Source organism: Canis lupus, chromosome 11 (assembly GCF_048164855.1).
Source record: "Canis lupus baileyi chromosome 11, mCanLup2.hap1, whole genome shotgun sequence".
NCBI classification, from domain to species: domain Eukaryota; kingdom Metazoa; phylum Chordata; class Mammalia; order Carnivora; family Canidae; genus Canis; species Canis lupus.
Window position 1 is genome coordinate 10,157,308 of NC_132848.1, and position 25,574 is coordinate 10,182,881.

Genomic DNA, 25,574 nt, shown 5'->3' on the forward strand with positions numbered 1-25,574 from the left:
GGTTGTTGTGAGCGTGCCTCAGTTCCATGTGCTTTGAAGTGCTCTCGTGTTTAGACATTTTTAAGTTGTACCCCCCCAAATGTTTTTTCTGTGTAAAGCTTTCTTTACAAGTGCAGTTTGAGTGGAAGGAATGAGCCCTTCTCCAATTAAAAAAGTGGTGACTAAAATGGTGCAGAATGTGGTCTTCAAAGAACGAGTCCCTCCTATCACCAACTATAATGTCATCCTTACAATACGGGACATTGATTTCCTTTCAAAGTTTACTATTTATCAGTACCTCTTTTTTATTGTTCAGCTGTATATTTTTATACCTGTGAAAATAGTTTGGTGTCTCAGAAGTGGATCACATCGTAATGTTTCCCTTTAACTTAATATTAATGGGAGTATTTTTGCACCCAACAGTTTTTTCATTTCATGGCAGGAATTTTAGGAACAAATGAAAGTTCTTAAGTGAAGCAAAGATGGATATACATGGTTTATGGAAAGCAGTCAACAAATAGTCAAGTGGACAAATAAAAGGTCCTACTGCTCCTTAGACCTTGAGCTTGGTCTAGAACACAAATTTCATAAGCTAGTATGCTTTCTCTATACCTTATTCTAACCTGTGTAAGATCATAATTATTCATATGCAAATTTTGTTTATTTATTTTTTTGTTTTTGAGGGCAACCTCCTTAAGGCCAGGCCTTTTTTATTGTGGTTATAATTAAACTGACCTTGTTGGTTCCTCAGTGCACCTTATTGGAAAATTGATTGTAGAACCACCCACCACATTTATCCATCCAGCAAGCACCGACTGAGTGCTGCCTGCAGAGTCAGGCACTGTGGTAGGTACTGGGTACCTGGAGATGAATGTGCTGTTGTCCTTGATATCAAGCAACTCCAAATCTAGCAAGAGAGAAAGAGGAAAAACAAAGAGTTAAATATAGGGGGGAAAAAAGATTCAAATTCTTTAATGGAATAGTGAAGGGAATGGTGGTTGGAATGATATGACTATTGCAGGGAAAGGATTAGAGGAAGCTTCCAGTGGAAGGGATGCTTGAAGAAGATCCTGAAAAACAAGTGTTAGTAATCAGTGAATGTTGGTTGACGTTGCCTCCAGGATTCCGTTGGCTTAGACTATGGAATTGTTCTTAGGTTGGATTATCTTTTTTCCCTGGGGGGACATAGAAATTAATGAGAGAAAAGAATGAATGAGGATTTGAGCCCTGCCCCCAAAGCTGGGAAAAACTCATTCCTCATACATCTTAGATTAATTCAAAGAGAATGGGTAAAGAGGATCATCAATAGTACTTCCTTATTGAGGTTTTTATCTTTTCCTTTTAAACTTGGCTACAGCACCGTTCTCTCAAAGCCTCTCCAAGGTATAGGAGACTGTCAGTTGGTTGTTATGGCTGAAATGGAGGGGCTGGAAGCGTTTTCATAGGTATCCAAGTGCATAAGGTGCAACTATTTGGTAATAAGTTGGAATTTTAACAGTCCTGAACACATACATTTTAATGAGCATGGTTCCCCAGGGACGAGGTCAACCGCTTATTCCGATGATTTTGCCATTACTGAAAATATTCTAAGAATGCATGTCTCTCTGGAAATTGTCTTTGAACCCACAGCATATTCTTTTGAATTGCCTTCATGATGGGCAAATCTTAGTTCTTGGAGCCTGAATTTTTACTTAGGTGTAACAGGTAGTTCCCCAGGCCATGCCAACCTGGGGGAATCATTTAATAATAAGACAATGACATAAGCCAATTACTCTGTAGCTCAGCCCCACCACCTGGTTCGCTAGAATATTGAACCACCTCATTCTGCCTCCAGGTGTATGTGTGGGGAATGGGGAGCAATGCTAGCTAGTGTGGGCAGAGGGGGTATGGAGATAGGTTTGTGGTTTTGTTTTGTTTACAAATAGGCATATTTAAATCTGTTAATCTAGCTATTTTTTCTTCTCCATAACTGTTCAATTGTCTGGCAGTCAATTCCTGTTGTTCCCACCGAATCTAGAAGATACCCTCTAGAGACACTCCATAGAGTGGCTCATCTTCAGGGATGGTTGCCATCACTTCCCTTTCTCTATCTTCCATCTGCTAAAATATGGGCTGACTTGTGATCGTGTTGACCAATAGAATATAGCAAAAGGGACATTGTGCAAACTCTGTGCTTAGCACAGACTTGAGAAAACTGGTAGTTTTTACTTGCATCTTGGATTACTTGCTCTTGGGACGCTCCTCCTAGAAGCCCAGATGCTAGGCCATGAAAAGTGTAAGCCATGTGGAAAGGCTGCAAGGAGAATCTCCCTTTGGTTTCACCACACCTGAGTCAGAGTCAAGGTCCTTATTGTCCAGAGCTCTACTCTTCAATTTTTTGTACCAAGTCACCATCCCAGATGGTTTCTTTGCTTCTGTTCCACTTTCCATCAGCTTATTCTCTACCCAGTAGTCAGAGGGATTCCTTTATTTTTTAAAAACATTTTATTTATTTATTTATTTATTTATTTATTTATTTATTTATTTATTCATGAGAGACACACAGAGAGAAGCAGAGACACAGGCAGAGGGAGAAGCAGGCTCCATGCAGGGATCTTGATGTGGGACTTGATTCCAGGACCCCGGGATCCAGATCACGACCAGAGCCAGAGGCAGATGCTCAACTGCTGAGCCACCCGGGTGTCCTAGAGGGATTCCTTAAAAGTGAAAAATCAAACCACATTGTCTCTTTGCTCAGAACCCTCTAGTGGTTCCCTACTTCTCTCAGAATAAAAACCCAAGTCTTGGCAATGGTCCATGAGGTGCCCCGGGTCCCTAGCCGACTCCCTGACCCCATCTCTTAGCATTTTCATTGAGACGCTTCTCACTTGGGTACCTTGCTCCCCTGACCATTCCTCAAACACACCTGTACACATGCTGTTCCCTCTGCCTGGCACCCTCTCCCCTCAAGTACCCATGTGACTCACTCCTGCACTGTCTCTAGTCTCTGCTCCATTGTCATTTTGTCTGTGAGGTTTTTGTTCTTCATCCTTTTAACAAGAGCAATTCTTACTCCTTCTTAGCACTTCTCATGCCCCTCCCTTTGCTCAGTTTTTCTCCCAGCACTCAAAAACACACACCTGATCTTCTTGGTCACTTTTTCCGTCAACTAGAATGTTAGCTCCAAGACACAGGTAACTCTTGTTTGTTCACCACTGTATTTCCAGTACCTAAAACAGTGGCTGGCACACGGTAGGCACTCATGTATTTGTTAAATGAATACATTGGCTAGTTACTCCTGATGGCGGAGAAGGGGAACTCAGAACCTGAATGGCCAACCTGACGTATATTTTTTCCTTTTTGGGAAATCTCATGTTTTATCTCTAAAACTTTAAAGACTTTTGTATTCTAGTCCTATGATAAAATATGTTAGATTGGAAAGATAATCCTGAAGTAAAACTGATATTCTAAAAAGATGTAAGATGTCTGTCATTCAGTCACGAAGGAAACATTTGTTGCGTGCCTGTGAAGCACCAACTACTGTGCAGGGCACTGGAAGGCGAAGGGGGGTTCCCTCTCCTCTATCCCTATTTCCCCACACTCTACTATCTCTTCCAGCCCTTTGTGATCCTTTAAGACCATACATCCTCAAAAATAATGTGTCCTGCAGATCGCAAAGCTCAGAGTTTAAGGAGAAATTGTGACTTTCTTCTCCAAATGCTGATAATAATGTTTTTATTAAGTAACAATCACTATTTTTTTTTTTTTTAGAGTTTTACTACGTGTTCTGATTTTCTGTTGTTGCATAACAAACCACCCCAGACCTTAGGGAGAGAGGTGATGTTGCTCAGCTGGGTGGCTCAAAGGCTCCAGCGGCTGGAGAATCGTTGGCTTGCTTAAGGCCATCTTCGGGAGACTGGATTCTGGAAGGTGTCCGGGTTCCTTGGTTCTTCTCCAAGTTATACCTTCTAGACCTGAAATGAACATTCTTCATTCACATGCTGGTGCCTGGGCTGGAATAGCTGGAAAGGGTGGGGCTGGCCTGGCCCCTTTCTCCACACAGAGGCTTCGTGTGACGAGCTTGAGCTTCCTCACAGCCTGGTGGCCTCGGAGTAGTTGAACTTCTTACATGGCAGCTGGTGTCCCCCAGAATCAGCTTTCCAAGAAACTAGACAGAAACCAGAATTTCTCATGACCTAAACTTGGAAGTCTCAGAAAATCAGCTCCACTCTGTTCCATTCATCAAGCAAGCTACTAAAACCCACACCCCCCAGAGATTGGAATTCGACTCTACCTTTCAGTGGAAGGGATAGCAAAAAAAAAAAAAAAACAGAAAGGAAAAATTGTGGCCATCTTTAATCAACTGCAATGAGTAGGCATTGTGCTAAATGCTGTACTTGTAGTATCTTTTTTAATGACAACTCTATGAATAGATACAATTATTATTTCCATTTTACAGATTAAGAAATTAAACTTTTGAGGAAAGGACCTTCCCCTGAACATACAGCTAGTGGCAGAGCCTGAAACAAATTAAGATTCGAGTCCCTTAACTTGGTAAAACAAAGAGACAGCATTTTGTCTCCTTAGAAATGGCTCCAGAGCTCACAGGGAAAAGTGAGGGGAAGCAGGAGTGGGTTCCCATGGTAAATCCTTGCAACCGGGTGTAAGAAGGACCCCATGAAAGCACTGACTATACACCTTGTCCATCTTTGAGCTTGGGCCAGAGAGAGGGCTTGGGGCTTCCGAGAAGAATGTCAGCAGCTATAAAATAAAGCAAGTACACCTCAAGATGTATATGAACCACAGCTGGTAACCCCAGACCGGGATATTGATTTCTTCAAGGGCCAATGAAAGAGAACATGTATGCCAAGTTGTGTGGGCATGTGTTTTTTAACCTAAGAAAAATAATGGCTAGTCTCCGGGCCGACCCTAACAATCCCACATTCATGAAGTGGCTCCAACCAGCAGGGCTGTGTTTAGAATAGAAAGACCAGAGCAGAGGAAAAGGAAAGTGGAATTTCTCTTTGGAGTTTTGAAGTCCCTCCTTAGCTCATGGCTTTGAGCTGCTTGAAAGGCTTGAAGGGAATTTCCACACTTAGCACGCTTCACGGGCCTGCCCACCGCCTGGCTCCAAATCACATTTTGTGGAGTTTCCAGTGTGTTCCATTGTCGGCACTAGAGTAGAGGCTGTCAGGAGGGCTGGATCCGGGCAGTGTAAGACGGGTCGTCCTGAAAGGCTTACCAGGGTCCTGTTTCCTGACCGAATGCTTGGTTGATGGTATCTTGTCTGATTCATATCCTATTGGAAACGGTGTGAAACAGGGTCCTGGAGTAGATCTGGCTTTAGTCAATCTGGCTATGTAGTTGTGTTTGACAGGCAGCAGGGCCTGGGCTGATGCTTTTAAAAGGGAGATCTTAGTTTTAGGGGAAAAAAATTATTTTTTCCTTTAACAGGCTGAGAAATGTACCAATTGCTGGTGGCTAACACAGTGCTGAATGCATATGAATTTCTTAAAAAGAAACCCGTTTGCTTGTCTATGGATTCGCAAATGTTCACTTATTTATAGAGTTTCCTGCCTTATGCCGGATATCATACTTGGCATCAGGGAGACAATCATTAGACATTGTTCCTTACCTTAAGAAGATTATAGTCCAATGGAAGAGACAGAAATGGAATAAACTCAAAAACTAATATAACTAAGTGCCGTAAAGGAAAGACACAGGGGCTAGGAGGGCATTCAATGGAAGGCTTGACTCTGATGGAAGGGCTCCAACAGGTGCCAAGGAAGAAACACCTGGAGACCTGCAGGAGAGAAAGGAGAGATCTAGGCAAAGAGTAGAGAGAATAGTGTTTCAGACAGAGGGAACAGCAAGAGTGAGGGAAAGTGGCTCAGAGGAGGCTCAGGAGACAGGGAGAGCCCAGAAAACGCAGGGCCTGAAGGCCAAGAGCAGGATTTTATGTTTTCAATTCTCCTTCCGATCAGACTCGTTTCGATTGCTTTTTATCTTTGTCAATTTGATTAGAAGCAAGAACCTATCAGGCACTGAGCTAATTAGATCCTGAAACAGTTAATGAGGAGTAAGACCTGTCGCTGCCAAGGCCACTGGCATCTTCCACTGATGGGGTGGAGTAAGAAGGCCGATCATAAATCGCTAGTTTGGCAGAAAGATGGGATTCAAATTTGGATTACTGTCCTATTTACTGCCTTCACTACCAGAGTCCATTTATAGTGCCATCAGATCAAAAATTATCGAGCACATTCTATACCCAAGATGCCCTGAGACATTCAGGGTGGTCACAAACACATCCCTCTTCTTTAGGAGCGTACAACCCAGCACAGGAGTTGGCTCTGTGAGTCACCCTACAAAGCACAGACTCAAATGTAGAAATGGACAGCATCTTATCGACCACCTGATCCAGGTTCACAGATGCACTCTCCAGGGTCAGAGAGCTCTCACAGGATTTTCTAGTTTACATTTTGATTATCATCTAAGACGTATTTTACTGGTTAAAAAGGAAAACAAAAAAAAGTCATCTCGTTCACACTAATGATTTACAATTGGAAGAGATTTCATGGAGTAAGGCTCCTTAAGCCAACGTGCGTCACATGGGGTCAATGGAGACTTGAGGACCCACAGATATATTCTCAGGCATCAATGAGAATTTTTTTGCCCTTTTTAAAATTTGTTCTTAGGTCACCAAGTTTGAGAAATTAATCTTTTTTTTTAAAGATTTATTTACTTATTCATGAGAGACACAGAAAGAGAGGCAGAGACACAGGCAGAGGGAGAAGCAGGCTCCCTGTGGGGAGCCCAATCTGGGACTCGATCCCTGGACCCTGGGACCACGACCTGAGCCAAAGGCAGGCGCTCAACCACTGAGCCCCCAGGGGTCCCAAAAAATTAATCTATTCCAGCACTTCACTACTATACATATGAAAACCGAGGCTTTGGAAGGTGGAAAAAAATAAAATTCCTACAATATTTATGATATCTGATTAATTAGTGATTACAGTTTTGCAAGTCCTTTTGCATTCTTTATCTCCTTGCTTTCCTGTAAATATCCATGAACTATGAAAGATAGTGTTATTATCATTTTGACAGAGATGAAGAAATTGAGGTTTGTGCCTCTTTAATTACTTGTTCAACAGTAAGTGCACAGAGCAGAATTAAAATGAAGATATTCTGATTCCCAGTCCAGTGCTCATTCCATTGTCCCAACCTGCTAGGATTTAGGTCCATGGATATCACCCATTACAATCCAAAGCCCCCGTTCCAAGCGTGTGTTTCAGTTTTACGTTACCAATTACACAGAAGTTCCTCAGTTGGTCCTAGTCAACGAGTTCCCCTGCTTAGTTACGGTGGTTTAGAAAGGTCAACAAATTCTTTGAGTGCTCCCACCAAGCCAGTCTATGTGCCCTCCTCTTGAATCTGGTCAACCCATGGCGTGTGGTACAAGTGAGTCTACGTGACTTCCAAGGTCAAGTCATGAAAGGTAATACAGCTTCCACTTGGTTCTCCAGGGATACTTCCTCTTGGAACCCAGCCACCATTCTGTACACAAGCCCAGGCCACATGGAAAGGCCACGTGTGGCTGCCCAGCCGATACCCCCACCCCAGCCAAGCTGCCACCAGCAGCCACCATCGATTTCGGACTTGGCTGAGCCGACCTTGAGACAACTCGAGCCCTGGCAGCTCTCGTATGGCATGAGAGTGTATACACGAGAACCATCTAGCTGAGCCACAACCTTGGGGGAGAGCGTACTAAAAGAATGTCTAAGCCGCTAAGTTTCAGAGTGATCTCTTCAGCAGCTGCTGGGATGCTAGTGGAGCACCTCCCATGGGCGTGAGTCTGTCCATGTTTCTCTGAGAGGGGTCAGCGCTGTGCTGAGCACTTCCAGGTTGACTCCCTGGGACCAGAAGCTGTGCACCATTATAGCCTGACTGTCCCTACCGTTTGTGGTCCTCTGACTCAGTTTCTTTCCCACTAGAAAATACTGTGCTTTGGACCTCGGTTTAGTGCTGCTTTGGCAGACAAGACACCGGCTCAGTCTTGGGTAAAAATGCCACGCGCTCCTCAGAGCTCCTCCTGTTGAGGTGTCTCCCTCGGCTAGTGTGAAAGGGCTTCCCTCCCAGGTCCAGGAACTGGTGAGCCAGCTGCCCTGAAGGGATGAAAAGACTGAAGGGACTTCCGAGGAAAACCACAGGCAGTGAGCATCTTCGGGGCAAGGAGATGTCTGCCTGGCTGGCTTCTGCCCCCGGCACAGCGCCTGCCCAGGTGAATTTGGGCTTTTTGAATGAATGAAAATGAATGAATGAATGAATGAATGAAGTTAAAGTAGCAACAGATTGGCTAGAGCTGACTGAACTCACTGGCCTGTCAATGAATCATCAATGGACATACTCTTTTATAAAAGAAAAAAAAATCCCCCCCCCCCCCCCGCAAAAGTAGGGAGTGCCGAGAAGAAAGTCATTTGGGGCAAGTTGAAGACTTGTAAATGAAATAATTATCAGGAGAAGAAAAGTTTAATTTGGCTAAATCCATCTCTAGCCCATAGTCACTCAAATGTAACCTCACTTGAAAGTGAGAGAGTGTTGGGCCTCCGGGTGACTCTGTTGGTCAAGCATCCACCTCTTGGTCTCAGCTCAGGTCGTGATCTCAGGGACGTGAGACTGAGCCCCACACTGGGCTCTGTGCTCAGCAGACTCCGAGATTCTCTCTCCCTCTGCTCCTGCTGCCCGTGCTCTCTCTCTCTCTCTAAAGTAAATAAATTAATCTTCAAAAAACAAAAGTGAGAACATCGTTACGTACAGGCTGCAGGTTGGTTGCAGAGATCTCTCTCCTAGAGAGCAGAGATGCCTCCTGTGTGATGCATTTGGAGGTGCCAGGAAGTCCCCTGCTCCCAGGAGCTTCTGCAAATGATCACATAAGCTGTGGGCCACGCAACTCCAGTGGGCACTGTTGGCCCAGACCAGGAGCCACGTATATGGAGTGTGTGGCAAGTGTCATGACAACCCAGGGAAGGAAGCAGTTGGTGCTGCTGAGTGAGATCAGAGAAGACTTCAGGAGATGACATTTTGTCAGTGGTTTGAAAGCTGAAGAGGAAGTGGGCCCAGCAGATAAGGGGACAAAGGTGTCATGGTCAGTAGGATTAAAAACTCCAGAGCGTGGCAGGTGCCATAAACATAGGGTGCCCGGGGGGGAATGGTGTGCGGGGAGGACACGGGGTGAAGGAAGACAGGAGGAGCTCTGAACACCAAGCTCTGGAGTTCAGGCTTTAATCTACAGGCAGTGCTCGGCCATGGACAGTTTTTGTATGCAGAAGTAACACAAGTGCGTGGCAAGAACGGACTGGAAGCTGAGAGATTGGCTAGAAAACGTATAATAATCCTTCCAATAAACGAGGATCTGAATTCTGCATTCCAAACAACTATTTCAAAATAAAACAAAACAATAACAAACTAGTAACCCTTGGCACACATCTATGATGCTCTTAGTGGGAATGGTGGGGTGTCAAGAAGGGGTCTGGTTGGGATGCCAGACACACAGACGAATGATGAGTGTATGGAGGCCAGGCAAGTAGCTCCTCCTCCCCAAGGACGTCTAGGAAAGTACACCAGGGAATATGGCTTTCCAATAGAGTTTGTGAGGGAGAGCATTCCGGGGAAAGAGGCACCACGTGCAAGGCCGCATGTCTGTGGGGAGGACCGCTGAGGAGTTAACTGGACTGCTTCAGCAGGGCCCTGACTGCCAGGGACTTTGTGATGCTGAGGAGTTTGGCCCTGCCCCACATGGTGCACTGTCAGCAGAGGAGAACGTGGCGGCCGCGGGGAAGGCCGCTGTGGACCCCTCGCCAGGCCCCTGCATTGTGAGTAGAGCCAAAGCCAGTCCCTCCCCCTCTGCCTTCTTCGGGTCAGAAAGGTGGGAAATGTCTACTCACAGAAGCCTTCAGTCACGGTCACCTGGACTTTCTCATACAGACCAGTTTCCTAGTTCACTGTATTCCCAAATTGGCCGGGCCAGGAGTGGGCCTACAAGCATGGCGGTGTTGGTGTGGTAGTGGTTGGAGGTGGTGGCATGTGCTGTCGGGGTCAGGGCTGGCATGGGGGGGCATGCTGGGCCACTAGAGGCTTAAAGATATCTTTGAGTCTGGTCAAGGGTTTCTGCTGCTGAATAGAAAACAGGACTTGACCCCAACAAAGGGGACCCAGAGACCACCTTCATTGACAAGTCATCCTGGGCTCACCCAAGCTAAGGTGTTTTGTTGTTGTTTTTTTTTAATGTATACTTTTGGACATTTTGGAAAGCCGGTATACTCTAGGGAAAATAACTAATCTTCGTTGTTAAAATAATGATAGTAACAATTATTAACATTCATGCTTGTTATGGTTGAGTGGGTCCCGGTTACAAGTCAGCTATTGCCTTCAGTCCTTCATAGTAACTCACTTAACCTTGAAAGTAATGAGATGGGGTCTTCACCAAATGCTTGGTAACTTGTCCGAGGTAACGCAGCTGATGCTTGGTGCCGGCGGAGTCAGACCCAAGGAGGGACTGTCCCTTAATTGACAGCGAATTAGCTCGTTAATTGCCGGTCATGGAGATGTGCCCTGGAAAGGGTTGCATGCTGAGTAGAGCTTCCATGAACAGGGACCCAGGACGTTGGCCAGTTCACCGCCGGACAATCTGTTCAGGCCATTGTCAAGAGGCCTCATTCCCCTGGTGTGGCCCCCCAACCCTCACCCAGTGGATCTTCCTTTCAGAGGCGTTGGAACCTGGGATGCCCCGACTTGCCGTAGATGTTGCCCGAATCCCAGTAGTAGCCATCCCTGTTGTCTCCCCATACAGGGCAGGCATTATTCAGACACCCCATCCTGCTCACACACTAAGGAGATGGGGACCACAGTCATAAGGAAGCTTTGGAGAACCACGGAAATTATGTTTCCCTTATCAACTTGGATCTGTTTGCCCATTACCCAGTTAAGAAAACCTTGCAGAAAAGCAGTGTCCTAATATGGCATTTTGGCCTCGTAACATAAACATTTGCATTCATGGGACAGATAGGCTTGAGACATCGTTCAACCCTCTAGAGACACATTATTCTTTCTATTTTCTCCTCTGTGATGTGATGTGACATTAGACAGTGTTGGGGATGTGGAGAGTCTTGTGTACTTATGCATTTTCCCATTGGTTCCCTCGTGGTATTTTGATTATACATTATTTTCCCAGAAAAATCATCATAAACCATTTGGAATGGCCACGCACATCCTGAGTGCTAAAGATTTTTCTCTCCAGCTTTGCCATCAGAAATCGAGTCTCTGAGAGCCTCGCCCCCAACCCCACGTCATCCTGCAGAGAATCGGTAGGACTAAGAATCTCACCTAGGCTCCTGCTCCCCCCTCAGCTCCCGCCCCCAGGACTATCCCCACCCAACAACTCTCCTTTCTTTCTGGCCCTGGCTCAAACCTGGGCTTCAAGATGGAAAGATCTGGCAAAAGCCTGACACTAAATAGCTTTGTCCCTTCACTTTGTATTAAGTATTCCTCTGCTTGATGGACTGCAGGTCCCCTTAAGGCGAATAGCTCATCATGCGCTCCGGAGGTCCCTGAACTCAGCTCCGCACTGGACCTGGGAGCAGCTTAGAAGGCACGGTCCTCCCATGGGCTCCTCCAGGCCCGGGCAGGGAGCACTCACCTCGGGCCCTTGGGGTCAGAGGAGCTGCGCAGAGGGCTTCCCAGGGCGCTGCCCTTCCAGATGTGCTGTCCCTTGGGCTATTGCTAAGCCTCAGCTGCAACCTTGTGCTGCTTTTCTTCTACTATTTCCACCTCTTTTTCTTCCTAAGCCCTTGGCGGAGAACTTTCTGCAACATGCTCCCCTCTGCCTGCTTCATGCCCCCTTTGCTGCCCTTGGTACCAAGGGAATGCCCGCAGTTGCCTGGAGACCCAAGGGGATGTCTCAGGCTGTAACTCCTGGCAGGGGTGCCCGGCGCCAGCGGAGCCAGGGCTGCTGAGTGATTTTGAAGGAAGAGGATGATCTTTTGAAACACCCGTAGTTTCAGCATCTTCCCACACGTGGGCTCTTTGCAGAGGAAACAAAACAAAAGGCACAGTAGAGTTTGCATTAATATTGACTCTAACTGCTACCAAGGGGGCACCTGGGTGGCTCAGTGGTTGAGCGCCTGCCTTCAGCTCAGGGCGTGACCCTGGGGTCCTGGGATCGAGTCCTGCGTCGGGCTCCTGCATGGAGCCTGCTTCTCCCTCTGCCTGTGTCTCGGCCTCTCTCTCTCTCTCTCTCTGTCTCTCTCTCTCTCTCTCTCTGTGTGTGTCTCTGATGAATAAATAAGTAAAATCTTAAAAAAAAAATAAGAATCATTGCTACCCTGCACACGGGGTTTACTTGTATTCCCCGTTCTATGCACTGTTGGCCCCCTTGTGGCATAAATTAGCACCATTTACACAGGCGGAGGGAAGCCGAGGCCCTCTCCAAGTCAGGGCAGGGGCAGCTTGGCAGGAGAGAGGACGCCGAGTGTCCCAGGAAGTGAGGCCGTGTCGTTTGAATGCTGCAGAGCCAACAAGACCAAGACTGGGAGCCAAGAGGGCTTGAATGGCAGATGCGTGTGAGGGTAACACTTGTCTTTGAGGGGAAAGGAGGAGGAATCGGGGAGGGCCTAGGCTGGGGCAGTGCCTCCTGCCCCCCACCCCCCCCACCACGTGGGGTCACGGCTGAAAACAGTGACAGCTGGGAGGTGGGCCAGAACGTGCTGACGGCTGTGGTGCCACGGGGGCATCCAGGAATAGGGTGCAGGGGAAAACCACCAAATAAACATAATTTCCTTAGAACAAGTGGCTCCTGGTTCCTGCGCCGGGCCTCTGGTTTCTCCTTCCTCTGAACTGCTGGCCCAGCCCCAGGCCCTCACGTGGGGCCCAGGCTTGCAGTAGCATTGGTAAGTGGTTTTCCACAAACACCCACTCTGTGTAACCTTCCAGGCGCCTGCGCTGGCTTAGCTTTCATCCCATCTCAGAAAGCTGTCTGCCAAGGTCCACCAGCTTCCCTGGGTGGCTCTGGCTCCTTTGCCATCGGGTAGGCTTTGTGAGGCATGGGGGGGGCGGGCTTCCTGCAGAGCCCGAGCAGCACGAGAGCTCCGGTCTAGGGGTACAAGCCCGCGAGCCGGCCTGGTGGGCAGCTTGCTGGTCAACTAGGCTCCTGCTCCCCCCTCAGCTCCCACCCCCAGCACTATCCCCACCCAACAACTCTCCTTTCTTTCTGGCCCTGGCTCAAACCTGGGCTTCAAGATGGAAAGATCTGGCAAAAGCCTGACACTAAAGCTGGTGAAAGGGTTCAGGTCTCCCAGCTCCTACCCAGGGACGCCTTCCCCCTGAACCCCATCGCAAGCAAAGATCCTCTCCTTTGGCATGCACGGCAAAATCGGGGTGCAAAAACGCTTGGATTTGGAAGAGCAAAGTAAGGGGATTCTTAAAGCCAAGACAGGAATCCCTATCAATAAGAGGAAGTTTCTGTCCTTTGGCCTGTTATTGCATCATGAGAAAATGGGGGGGGGGGGGGGACTGTCGCTGGGCTCAGAGGCTGTGTTCAGGATGGTCTGACTTACAGCTACGCCGGGACCGAACTCTTCAGGGAGACGTAGGAAGCTGTCCCCCGAGAACTGGCAGCCTGAGCTCCCGGGCATGATAGCCAGGGGTGCAGTCATTCAGTTGCATTAGTAAATCCTGAGCAATCCGCAGGCGAGCCAGACACCCCCAGATGGTAGGATGTCAGCCTCGTGTGAGAAGGCTAGATCTGGGGGCTTCCCAGTAACTCCCAAACCACAGAAAAGGAGCCACTTCCGAGCCCAGGCTACCACCCCGGATTCCTCCGTGTTTCTTCTGTGTCCACCGGGCTTCGCCAGGCAAGCAAAACAGAATTAGGATGCTTGCGAGTCACCCCAAAGCCTGGCACTTTTGGGGTGGAGGAAAGGGAGACGGGGTGAGGAATGCAGGAAGTGGAGGTCAGATCAAATCGGAGCTGCTGGTGGGGGACAGGCTGGGGGGCCTCACAGGAAGAGCCCGAGCGCAGGGGGCCCTCATCCTGAATCCCTTCTCCTCCGGGGGCCTCACCATCTGGACAGTTGGCCTGGGGGCTCAGGGGTCTGTAGGGAGCTGGGTGGGGAGCCCGAAAAGCACTCTGCTCTCCCCACACACCCCCAATGCCGGGGCTCCAGGTAAATCTGTGTATTTAACTAAAACCACCACCACAAAGGCCCCCTCGGCCTGCGGAATTTTCCTGGAAGCCGGTTAAAGCCCAGGGAGCCACAGGGGTATATAAAATTAAACTCTGTACCAATTCTCTTTGGCTCACAAGTCCCCGAATTGTCGTTTACACATTAAGAGCAAAATAAGTTAATAAATAAATAAATAAATTAATTAATTTAATTAAAAAAAAAAAAGACTGCCGTCTTTCCTCATGACTGCTGTCACTATGCTCCGGCCGCCCACCGGAGAGGCTGCCCATCCCATTTCTACAGGGCAATTGTGCTTTTTGGGGTTCTTCTCATTTTCGGATGACCCCTGGCCCACTGAGCAGAGGTAGGAGTGTATCCTCTGTCTCTGGTGCGCTGCTCACCCTGCTTTTTCTTTTCTTTCTTTCTTTCCTTCTTCTTTCTTTCTTTCTTTCTTTCTTTCTTTCTTTCTTTCTTTCTTTCTTTCTTTCTTTCTTTCTTTCTTTCTTTCTTCCTTCTTTCTTTCTTTCTTTCTTTCTTTCTTTCTTTCTTTCTTTCTTTCTTTCTTTCTTTTTTCTTTCTCCCTCTCACTTGTTTCTCCCCGCCTCTCCTGCCCCCTCCCTCCTTGCCTAGTGTCACCCGGGGAGGAGCTGATGGCCTCGGGATCCAAAAGGATTGCGATTTCTGCCATCATTGGCTGTGGGAGGCCAGGCCCTGTCCGCATGCCCAACGGGCAAGTGCTCAGCAGCCCGACCCCTGGAGGGTAGTGGTTTGGGGCGCAGGCCACACCCCTGGGCCAAGGCTCGGAAGCCTGGGTCCCCAAAGCTTGCAAAGTGTTGTCTGGTTCTAGGCTTTCAGCGCTCCTTCGGGTTGGTGGCACGGGGTGCTCAGAGGCCTCGTGCCTTGCACGCTTAGCCCCGAAAGGGGCGTGTAACTCCTCTCCCATCCCTCCATCCATTGTGACGGGGCACTGCGCCAGGACTTGGGACCATCCAGACATGCCCCTAAGGCACAGCAAATGTTTTTAGGTTCATAGGGCCTTCTGGAAGATGCCTTAGCAGCGCAAGCCAAATTCCTGGGTCGCAGGTACGGAGCGGGACAGGGGTTGGCCCTGGAAGGTTCAGACACTCTGGCCTTGGGAGCCAACATGTTTCAAAAAAACAAAACAAAACAAAACAAAAAAAAACCATAAAAAGCACCCTGAGTTTCCCCGATGTCAGTTTGCCAAACTGGCCTCAAAAGTGTGACACTTCGTGCAGCCCTTACCCTCGGGTTCCTGTGGACTCCGGCACCCAGAGACTGGATGGGCCTTGACCCTTGGCTGGGCACGGTGCTGGGGGGCTGCACGGGCCTTCCCCAGGCCTCCTCCTGGCCCGGGACCCGGAGACCCAGCTGGGGCCGACCCAGCAGCTCGCACACAGCGGGCGTCATCATGAAGCCTGGTCCGCCCCCGAGGGGCGGTCACATCAGTTGCGGTCACATCAGGGGGCCTCCTCCCCAGCCCACCCCTCCAGCCCCCCGACAGGAGCCAGCCCAGCCCCAGCACCGGGGAGCTGCCCGGCTTCCAGGGCCCCTAAGCATTTTGCTCACAAAGAAGAAAAAGTCTTTATTACCTGTTACAGGGCCATTGTGGGATTCAAAAGGTGTTCACCCCAGCACCTTCTTCCGCAAATGTTAAAAACAAAGAAAGACCTAGTGGGACTGGGCGGGGAGGACTGCAGGAGCAGCCGCTCTGCAAGCCAAGGAATGTGGTAGAGAGAGCCTCCTGCGTGTTTTTAGTAGACGCAGAACTGGGGAAGGAAGTGGGGAGTCAGCGTGGACAGGAAGCCGAGAGATTGGGGGGTCCCAGGCTGGCGTTGCCCCTGTCCGGCTGCAAGGCCTTGGACAAGGGGACAGCCCTCTCTTGACCCTGGCTTCTCACCGATCACGTACAGAGCCTGACAGCCTTTCTGTTGTATTGGCTGTCCGTTCAGCTCTCATAAAACCACCGGGCCAGCCTTCCCTGAAATGCAGGGACTCATCCGCCCGAACCAGGCTTCCTGTCAGTCAGAAGGGGCCAGGCCCAGGAAGGCCTCTGAGCGTGGACAGAGAAGCCCAGTGTGTCACTGTGCCTGGAACTTGACAGCAAAGGCCCTCCTGGAAAGCCTCTGGCCGCACAGTGTAGTGATTTAATGCATGGTCTTTGGAGCCCACCCTTCAGTTTGGGGCCTAGCCCCGGGTCCCACCGTGGGACTTTGGGCAGGTTACTTTAGTGACACCGAGCCTCGGGGTCTGTATCTGGAAACTCGTGGCCGAAATATCTCATAGGGATATTTTGAGTACTAAATCTGAAAATGAACGAGAGGGCCTAGCATAGTGCTTGCCGTGTCAGCTCCCCGTTAATGGCAGCCAAAGAAATCAACGGTAACCAAAGTCTTATTTCCTAGTCCTTAGTCTCTTGGTAGCAGGAGCTAAGGTAGATGGTGACCTGGTGAGTGGAAAGCCGGGTATGCTAATCGGTATGCTAATCTGTATGCTAATCCTTTGTGCAGGAGCTTCTGCTAGGCACTCTTAGGTGCTGGTAGGGAAGGCACCATAGCAAAAGCTCAGGACCTTTGCCTGGATCCCAAGAAGGACTAAGGAGGCTGCAGGAAACAGAAATGAGAGAACCATTTATAACAGAATGTTGATTTTATATGGATTCATGCAGCAATAAGTACCTACCCCACTTAGGGTTTTTGCTTCTTGGTCCTGTGCCAGACCCGTGAGAGGGGTGCAGCAAGATTACAGAGCTGCACAACTCCTCTCCTGACCTCAGGGAACTGATAGTTTCCCGTGGGCTGTTACAGTGGAAGGCCCTACATCCGGGGAATGTGAGTGCAGGGAGCATGGAAGGTCAGGCGACTGCTCTGATTTGTCTAGGGCTGTTGTGATTTTAGCACTAAAAGTCCCACATCCCAGGAGGCCCCTCGGTCCCAGGCAAACTGGGGGGATGGTTGGTCACCCTGGTGGAAGGAGAAGCCAGAGGAGCTGCACCTCACCTAGTCTTGCCAAGTCCAGGGCAGGGCTTCTTGGCAGAGGGGATGGCTCCCAGAATCTATGGGAGTCAGCCAGGCATGGTTGGCGAGCGCTGGGGGTGAAGAGGGTCCTAAGCAGAAGGAACCACAGGTGTAAAGACCTAGAGGTGAGAGAGATCACGAGGAAGCTAGGGAGCTGGGGAGAGAGGGTGGAGAGGCCTTCCCTTGTCCCTGGCAGATGTTTTCCTGCAAATGCGTCCCACTTCCCTTTCATCTCCCCTCTGACTCATGGAGTTTGAGAAGGTAGATGGGGAAAACTGTTAAGAGAAGCTCCAGGCACCCCTGACGTTGAGCAGGAGAGCACAGAGGGCTAATTGTTCCCCAGGCCTCTCCTAGCTCTTCTTTCTTAAACCAAGAATCCACAGCATCAGGCCATCTATCCAGAAGCATTTGTTTTATGTGCAAGACCAATGGGCTGCCCCTTTCTGTCTCAGCTGCCTTCGTGAGCACTACAGGTCATCACACAACCGGTTTGCCGGCAAAAGCTGTGTCCCTCTTCAAGTTGACCAGAGTGGATGTGCTGGCAGGCTGCTAGCCGGCCGAGCCACCATAGAGATGCAAGTTAATTTACTTCATTTTTCTAAACGAAAAAGCCCCTTTCCTTTGAGGCTGCACACTCTTCCTCATACTTGTGAGGGCCTAGAGAACCATCTGGTTCTCTTTTTTTCCCTTTTTTTTTTTTTTTTTTTGCTTCATTATTCCCTAAATGTTTGCTCTATAGGACGATCTCTGCCTTAACTTGTTTCTGTCCTTCGCAGAACCTATTCTGTAAATATTAATAGTATTAAATCAAGAGGGTCCTTGTTTAACTTTTCAGCACTTCTTTACCAAAATGAATCACTTTGGGGAAGATGATCTCGAGATTTCTAATCCTCCAGGTATGTGTTTCATCTTCTGATATTGGGCTGGTATAGACACATTGGGAAAAACAACAGAGCGTCTTTTCAAAAGGCTCTCCTGACGGCGGAAGCAAACATTAAAAAAGAAGCCTTGATATCACTTAATAAAGCTTTATGAGTAACTCCTTTGCTGCCATAGATAACGTCGCTAATGCCTATTGCTCAGTGAGAGAAAATGTCCCAGGCTACTTTACAACAGGCAGAAAACTTTGAATTGTCTTGCCAATGCTTTATACTAAGTGCCAAATCCTTATTACTTTCTTAGGCATTTATTGTAAGAACATGAATCATGATGCATTGCTCTGGTATTCGTGGGGCTGCTCAGTGTTAAGTCCCCAGGACCTCCGTGGAGTTGACTTTATTTGGTTTTCCACTTCCGTTTCGGAGTGAGAGCTGCATGAACTCAGACGTGAAGGCTCACAGGAGCCCGAGTGGGCGGCCTTTGTGTGTTGCTGTTTTGGTCTGCCTGTGCTCAATGGTGGTGGCATGTGAGGATCGGAACCACTTCAGGGGACACTCGTTGGGACTGCCCCCACTTCCTCAAGCTTCCACTAAAACAAGAGGCCCGGGATGACCCTCGGGGGAGCCGACAGTTGCGAGCCTCTGAGGCCCTTGGGAGGAACATAGCTAGAATTTTAAAGCCTTGCCCTGTTCTAGTTTCTCATTTCCCATACATAATCCTGGTAGTTGGGCCGGATGCTACACTCTGGAGGTGGGGTGTTTCTAGAGGACAGTTGCAGGTCACAAAAGTGTCCAGGGTTGCAGGTTTTTGACCTGATGGAGAGTTTGATGAGTGGCCTGTACCTAGGAAGGTCTCAAAGCCTAAATGAAATGCTGTATTGTTCTCCTACTTTGTGAATGTTTCATTGGCTCGGTCAGTCTGTTCACCTGGAGAGGCCCAATTATGCCGATGAATCATAGGAATGACGTTGGGGATATTTAGCATGGGCAACAATGAAGGAGAGTAAACATCACTAGCCATCAGAGGGATGACGGCCATGAGCAACAGATATGGCCTTACCCGTGAATCTTGGTTGGGGATCGGTCTACTGGAGGACCAACCTCTTGCGATGGCTGTGGCACAGGCACTGAAATGGATGGTTCAGGGGTGACTGGGGGGCTCAGCGGTTGAGTGTCTGCCTTCGGCTTAAGGCGTGATCCTGGGATCCTGGGATCAAGTCCCGAATCGGGCTCCCTGCCTGGAGCCTGCTTCTCCCTCGGCCTGTGTCTCTGCCTCTCTCTCTCTATGTCTCTCATGAATCAATAAATAAAATCTTAAAAAAAAAAAAAAGAAACTGATGGCTCATTCATGGTTTTGTGCAACAAATACTGCATGTTCATCACAGGTCCCTCATTTGCTAGTCACTGAGAATATAGTGCGGGACAAAACCAGACGTGTCCCTGCCCTCCTGAAGCTGACATTTTGTCAGGACAGACAGGTATTAATCAAGTGATCACATAAAAATATATAAAATATCCACCTTGACAAGGAATTGTACAAGGTTCTCTGAGAGGCCGTGACCTAGCGGGGGGATACTCAGTGGGCTGAGACCAGGAAGGTAAGAAGTAGTTAACTAACATACCATGAGGAAGCCTTTTTCAGGCAGAGGGAACAGCATGCATGGTGTTAATAATTGGTGAAGTCACAGAAGGGTACAGAGCTCCGGGGGTCCCAGCTGGGTCTCTACGAGCCCTGTCCAATAGAACTTTCTATAATCTTGAAAATATTCTATGGCTGTGCTAATAATCATGATCATTAGCCACATGTGCTATAGAGCACTTAAACTGTGGCTAGTGGGACTGAGGAATTGAAATTTTATTAAATTTAGATTATCTTAAGTGTAGGGGATCCCTGGGTGGCTCAGTGGTTTAGCACCTGCCTCTGGCCCAGGGTGTGATCCCTAGAGACCTGGGATCGAGTTCCGCGTCGGGCTCCCTGCATGGAGCCTGCTTCTCTGCCTGTGTCTCTGCCTCATTCTCTCTCTCTCTTTCTCTATCATGAATAAATAAATAAAATCTTTTTTAAAAATAAATAAAATAAAATAAGGTTGCTGTCAATGGAAAGAATGGAAAGATAATTCTCTGACTCAACTCTGGGTATGCTCAACTGTGGGCAGAGCTCATGATTCCTGACTTCTAACTGTTCCCATACCCTAAGGCTTTCAAACAATAGGGGAGGGCTTTACCATGACACACTACACACCTTTTTTTAATCCTGTAAATTCAGTAGAGCAGATGTTAGAAAAAAAGAGGTAATTTTGCATTTCCATAGATTTTGGCTCTCTAAACATGGGGCCTCTATTGCTGAGTTTGAGGAACTGGGCCCCCCATGGATAAATATTCTTCAGTACTAGACCATGGGACCTTGACTCAAGGATCTGGTAAGTGACATCTCATTTTTGTCCCAGCCCTACTGTACTTTCATGGGGCTTTCAGGTATTGTCCTCTGCTTCTCACTCAGGCTGAAGAAAGAGCTACTCACTTCTACATATTTTTAAAAAGCATTTTCTCATGAGCAGTACCGCTCATCACTTCAAACGTGTAAACCTCCCTGCTCTTGCATACAGAACCCTGACAATTGTCACATCGGCACAAAACCACTTTCTGATGCTCATCCTCGTTATTCCTAAATACGCGGCCCAAATCACCACTTCCAAATAGTTTGTTTCCAGTTACCAGGATCTACCTAAATCAGCTCCTCGAACCAATCGCCTGGAGAACCATTATGCACTAGGAAGACTAGAGAGAGACTTTGCCCATTATAATCTCAGGACACTTGCCCAGGAGCGTTTCTTTCTTTCTTTCTTTCTTTCTTTTTCTTTCTTTCTTTCTTTCTTTCTTTCTTTCTTTCTTTCTTTCTTTCTTTCTTTCTTTCTTTCTTTCTTTCTTTCTTTCTTCTTTCTTTCTTTTTTTTAATGATATGTTGGGTTTTCCAAAGGGTTCCAGCTCCTGCTTTGTCTATCTTGGAGACCCAAAGAGAAAGAACTTAGAGGAAACACCCTACTGAGCTAGACAGTAACAGCTAAAATTAGCTGGAGAGCTTTTTAAAAACACAGAAAGAGCAAAGGCTCCCTCCAGATACACTGAACCAAAATCACCAAGCAGGGCTGTAAAACTGTTTTGAAAAAAACATCTCAAGGGATTTGGGAGTGATCGGTTAACAGACTAGAAAATGGGAAATGCCACCCATCTGCTTAGCGTATTTTATCCTGTTATGTTTATGACATCGTTTTCAAAGTGTGCACTTTATCAATGTCTATTTTTCTCCCAAATTAGGCAAGTGCCTCCGAACTCCCTAATTCCAAAGTGACTTCCTCTCTTCTGTATTATTGCTGACCAGAGTACTGTTTCCACTGTCAGTATTTATCCAAATTTCCTAATGCATTTTGCTTATTTCTCTATTCACTCTGCTTCTTACAACACGCTCTTTCCCCTGCATTAAAATTTGTTCCTGCCGAAGTATATCCCTCGGTAATTCTTTCCATCAAGATCTGAGTAGTAAACTCTCAGTTTTTGGAAGTCTGAAAAGGTCTTTATTTTGCTATCATTTAAGAGTGGCACCTTAGCAGGTTATAAAAACCTAAATTAGCAATGGTGCCCCATTGGCACTTAGATATCATTCCATTGTCTTCTGGAATCCATCACTGATGATGAGAAGTTAGCTCCTAATTCGATTATCATTCCTTTTAAGGTATGTGTCTTTTCTCTCTGGTGGCCTTTATCTTTATTTTTTAAATATTTTATCTATTTATTTGAGACAGAGAGAGAGAGAGAGAGAGAGAGAAACAGACAAAGCACAAGCAGGGGAAGGGGCAGAGGGAGAGGGAGAAGCAGGGAACCAGAAGCAGGGCTTGATCCCAAGACCCCGAGATCATGACCTGAGCTGAAGGCAGATGTTTAACCAACTGAGCCACCCAAGTACCCCTTTATTTTTTATATAAAGCAGTTTTAGCAATATGTGTTTAGGTCTGCATTTGTATTTAATTATGATATTTGGAGTCTATGATCTTTTTCAATGTGAGAATTCATAATTTTCTTTGTGTCTGAAACATTTTTTACCACTGTATCCTCAAACAATATCTCTCTTCCACATATTGGACTACTCATTCTACCTCCATGTCTTTTTTCTTCCCTCTTATGTGCCCCAGGTCTTTATCTCTTTAAATTGCATTCTGAATGATCTTCTCACATCTCTAGTTTACTAATTTTCTCCTCAGCTCTCCTTTGCTGTTTTACTCTTATATTAAGGCTTTAAAATTTTTTTAATGATGATATTTTTATAACTAGAATTTATATTCATCCTTAAAAAATTCTCCTATTATTTCTCTGAAATATTTCTTTTTGCCCAGTTCTCTCTTTTTGTGTTGAGCATTTAAAACAATGCTAATTAAGACCTCTTTCAGATTGCGTAGTTGTCCCCATTGTTGTGTATTTGCTCACTGTTTCTCCTGAAAGTGTGTTTCCTATTGTGCTTCTGAGCCCTTCTTCAGGAATACTTGCTTTCCATGGGAGGCATCTCTTTGGGGATGTAAAAAGTGTGCTTGTGGAACAGTTTTCCTGTTAACTTCTCATCCCCATGTTATGCAAGTAGTAGGAATTTCGAACCCACGCCTGGACAGAATGGCTTTAGGGTTTCTGTTGCTCACAAATGACTTTCCCCCTTCTGTGCCACATCCCTAAGTTCCTTGAACTGCGAAATGAGGATAATAATTGTATTCTCATGGAGTTGTGACAATCAAATGAGTTAATACTTGTGAAATACTGAGAATAGTGCCTGGCACATGGCGAGCATTAGGTACTATCGTTATTTCTTGCTTCCAAGCTTGCCTAAGTATTAAAAATTTTTGTAATACACTCTACATATAGGTATATATTGACACATATTTTTATTATATATTATTTTGTCAAGTACATCTTTCTGTTGCATTATACATATATTTTGTTTTGTGTATTTTCTTTGCTATCTTTTAAAAAAGGCATACTATATATGGATAGCATAAGATTTTTATTCTGTTGGAAAAATTTGGCCTTTCTAAGTGAGGGCACAGTGGTAGCAAGCAGGATATGGGAAGCTTACATTATATTCAGTTGCTATATACAGGATTTGGGGCCCCCGACTTCTCAATGGTCGAATTCTTTTTTCCTCATTAAAAGCTCGGCCGGGTTCTGCTATCCTTCTCTACTTCCCATGGCTGTCACTGCTAATCTTCACAAATTCATCTTTATTTTGAAGGTCATGGAACTCCAGAGATGTTTAGATGTATTTGAGCTGGCAGGAGAATTATTTTACTTCATTCATTCCTCCATACAAAAGGTTTTTTATTTTGCGTTTTACCATTTTATTTGACCACACCAGCAAGTCTGTTTAACTGAATGTGGTATTTTCACAAGGAATAATGATCTGAGGGAAGGGGGCCTGTTCCCGAAAGCAGGATTGTGGATGCTAGTTTTGGCTCAAATTCTGGGGTTTATTAAAAGAGTGTTTATAAAACCACTCTATTTGTGTTTACCAAGAATATTAGTGGGGGAAAGGGGCAAAAAGATGGCCTGGGTTTCAAATCTCTCTGAGGATAAATCAGTCACTAAGTAGATCATATTTACAAGAATAACCAAGACTTGATGCAATGTGTCAGGCTACTCAGCTCCTCACCATGGGTCAGCAAGGATTTAATGTACAATCAATCTTCTCTCGTTCCTCAGAAATAAATGAAAAGCTACTCAGCTAAACAGCAGGCTGCTCTGAGATTTCTTGAGTAGGAGGGTCTGAAAGAATCATTTCACCAACTTTTGCTATCCTTTAGCTTTCCAGGCCAATTGGAAATCCTCGGGAGCTGACTTGCTGTCTCCTTGTAGATGCAACAAAGAACACCCCTTATTGGCAGCTCTGTCTCTCCTTCCTTCCTGCCTCACTCCTGGAAGCCAAGTGGGAGCCATGTACACTTTGGGGGCATGAGTTCATCAGAGATGCTTACTACACATTAAACACCCATTTTGGCCAAAAGGTCCCCAAAGACGATTTTGAACTTTGGGTAGGGAGTTTGTGCACTCCCCAAAATGTACTATGAACACACGCACGTTTGGGGGGCTGGGGTGTGGGGAGGGGTGTGTAGCTCCCTTTGGTCATGGAGCCAAAGCAGTGAGAAACCTCTAGTCTGAGAATTCCTCTCTGCCTGACTTCATTCAGTCTACAATAAGCCAAATGGGGAGAGTCACTAAAACGTGGTATAGCTTTGATACATGTTACACGCAAAAAATATTTTTTTGAGGGAGGGAGTATGTATGAACGGAGTGGTGTGGGGAGTAGGGGCAGAAGGAGAGAGAGAATCTTAATCAGATTCCACGTCCAGCATGGAGTCCAATGCAGGGCTTAATCTCATGACCCTGAGATCATGACCTGAGCCAAGGTCAAGAGTCAGATGTCTAACCGACTGAGCCACCATGGGCCCCTGTACTAAAATGTTTCTAAGCTACAAGGGTGAATTGAATAAGTGGTTTCATTTGCTCCGATTTCTGTAGATAGTCCCACTGTTTTATCAGAGGGAGTGAATACTAGAATTTTAGAATACTAGAATACTAGAATTTTAATTCCAACCATATGAAGGTATCATTGATTCATTTATTAATTAATTCATCAAATACTTATCAAATATTCACTATGTGCCAGGCACTCTCTCAGGCCGGAATATAATGGAGAAAAAGGCAGATGCAGTCTCTACTTCTTGGGCCTTGTAAGTTATATGCCTATAGCTACATAACTTTCATCTCTGAGTCTTATCTTTCACCTGTAAAATGGGGTTGTAGTAAAGGGGAAAAATATATGGAAAGTGATGTATAAATTGCACTGTGTTATATATTGGAGATTGCACTCATGCACATCAGCATTATCATCTTCTAGTCACTGCAAAGCATTTGAAGAATCAAAGATGTTTGCTAAAAGAGAAAATGAAATAAATCTTCATATTTCTCAGAAGGTCAGGTTGTGTGGAGGCTTTCTAGAGACTGCATTAGGACCCTGATAATGACTGAGACTTCTGTCAAAAACTTTTTAGAGGGAGGCAGGTTATAAATCATGAACCAATCTGAGCATTTCTGATCATCTTCTGTATACATATCCTTGGATATCTGGAGCAGCAGTAAATGGATAATCCAGACCTCAGGGCCAAAGATGGGGACCAGACAATGTAACACGGTTCAGAAAGGTGCCAAGAGTGCTCATCTGTAGAAATATCTGCAAGTGTCTTCTACCCAGACCCCAGGAAGCAAGAAAAGACTATGGAGGGAATAGCTTTTAATGATACTTTGGGTTTGGGATGTGGGATTTTGGTTTCAGCTACTCTTCTCTATGCCCAGCTCCCTAAAATCAGCCTGAGGTAGGCACTCTAGATAGGGTTGGACAGAGAGATGGATGGACAGAGAAGGCCAGAGAAGCTCCAAGATCCTCTTGTAAT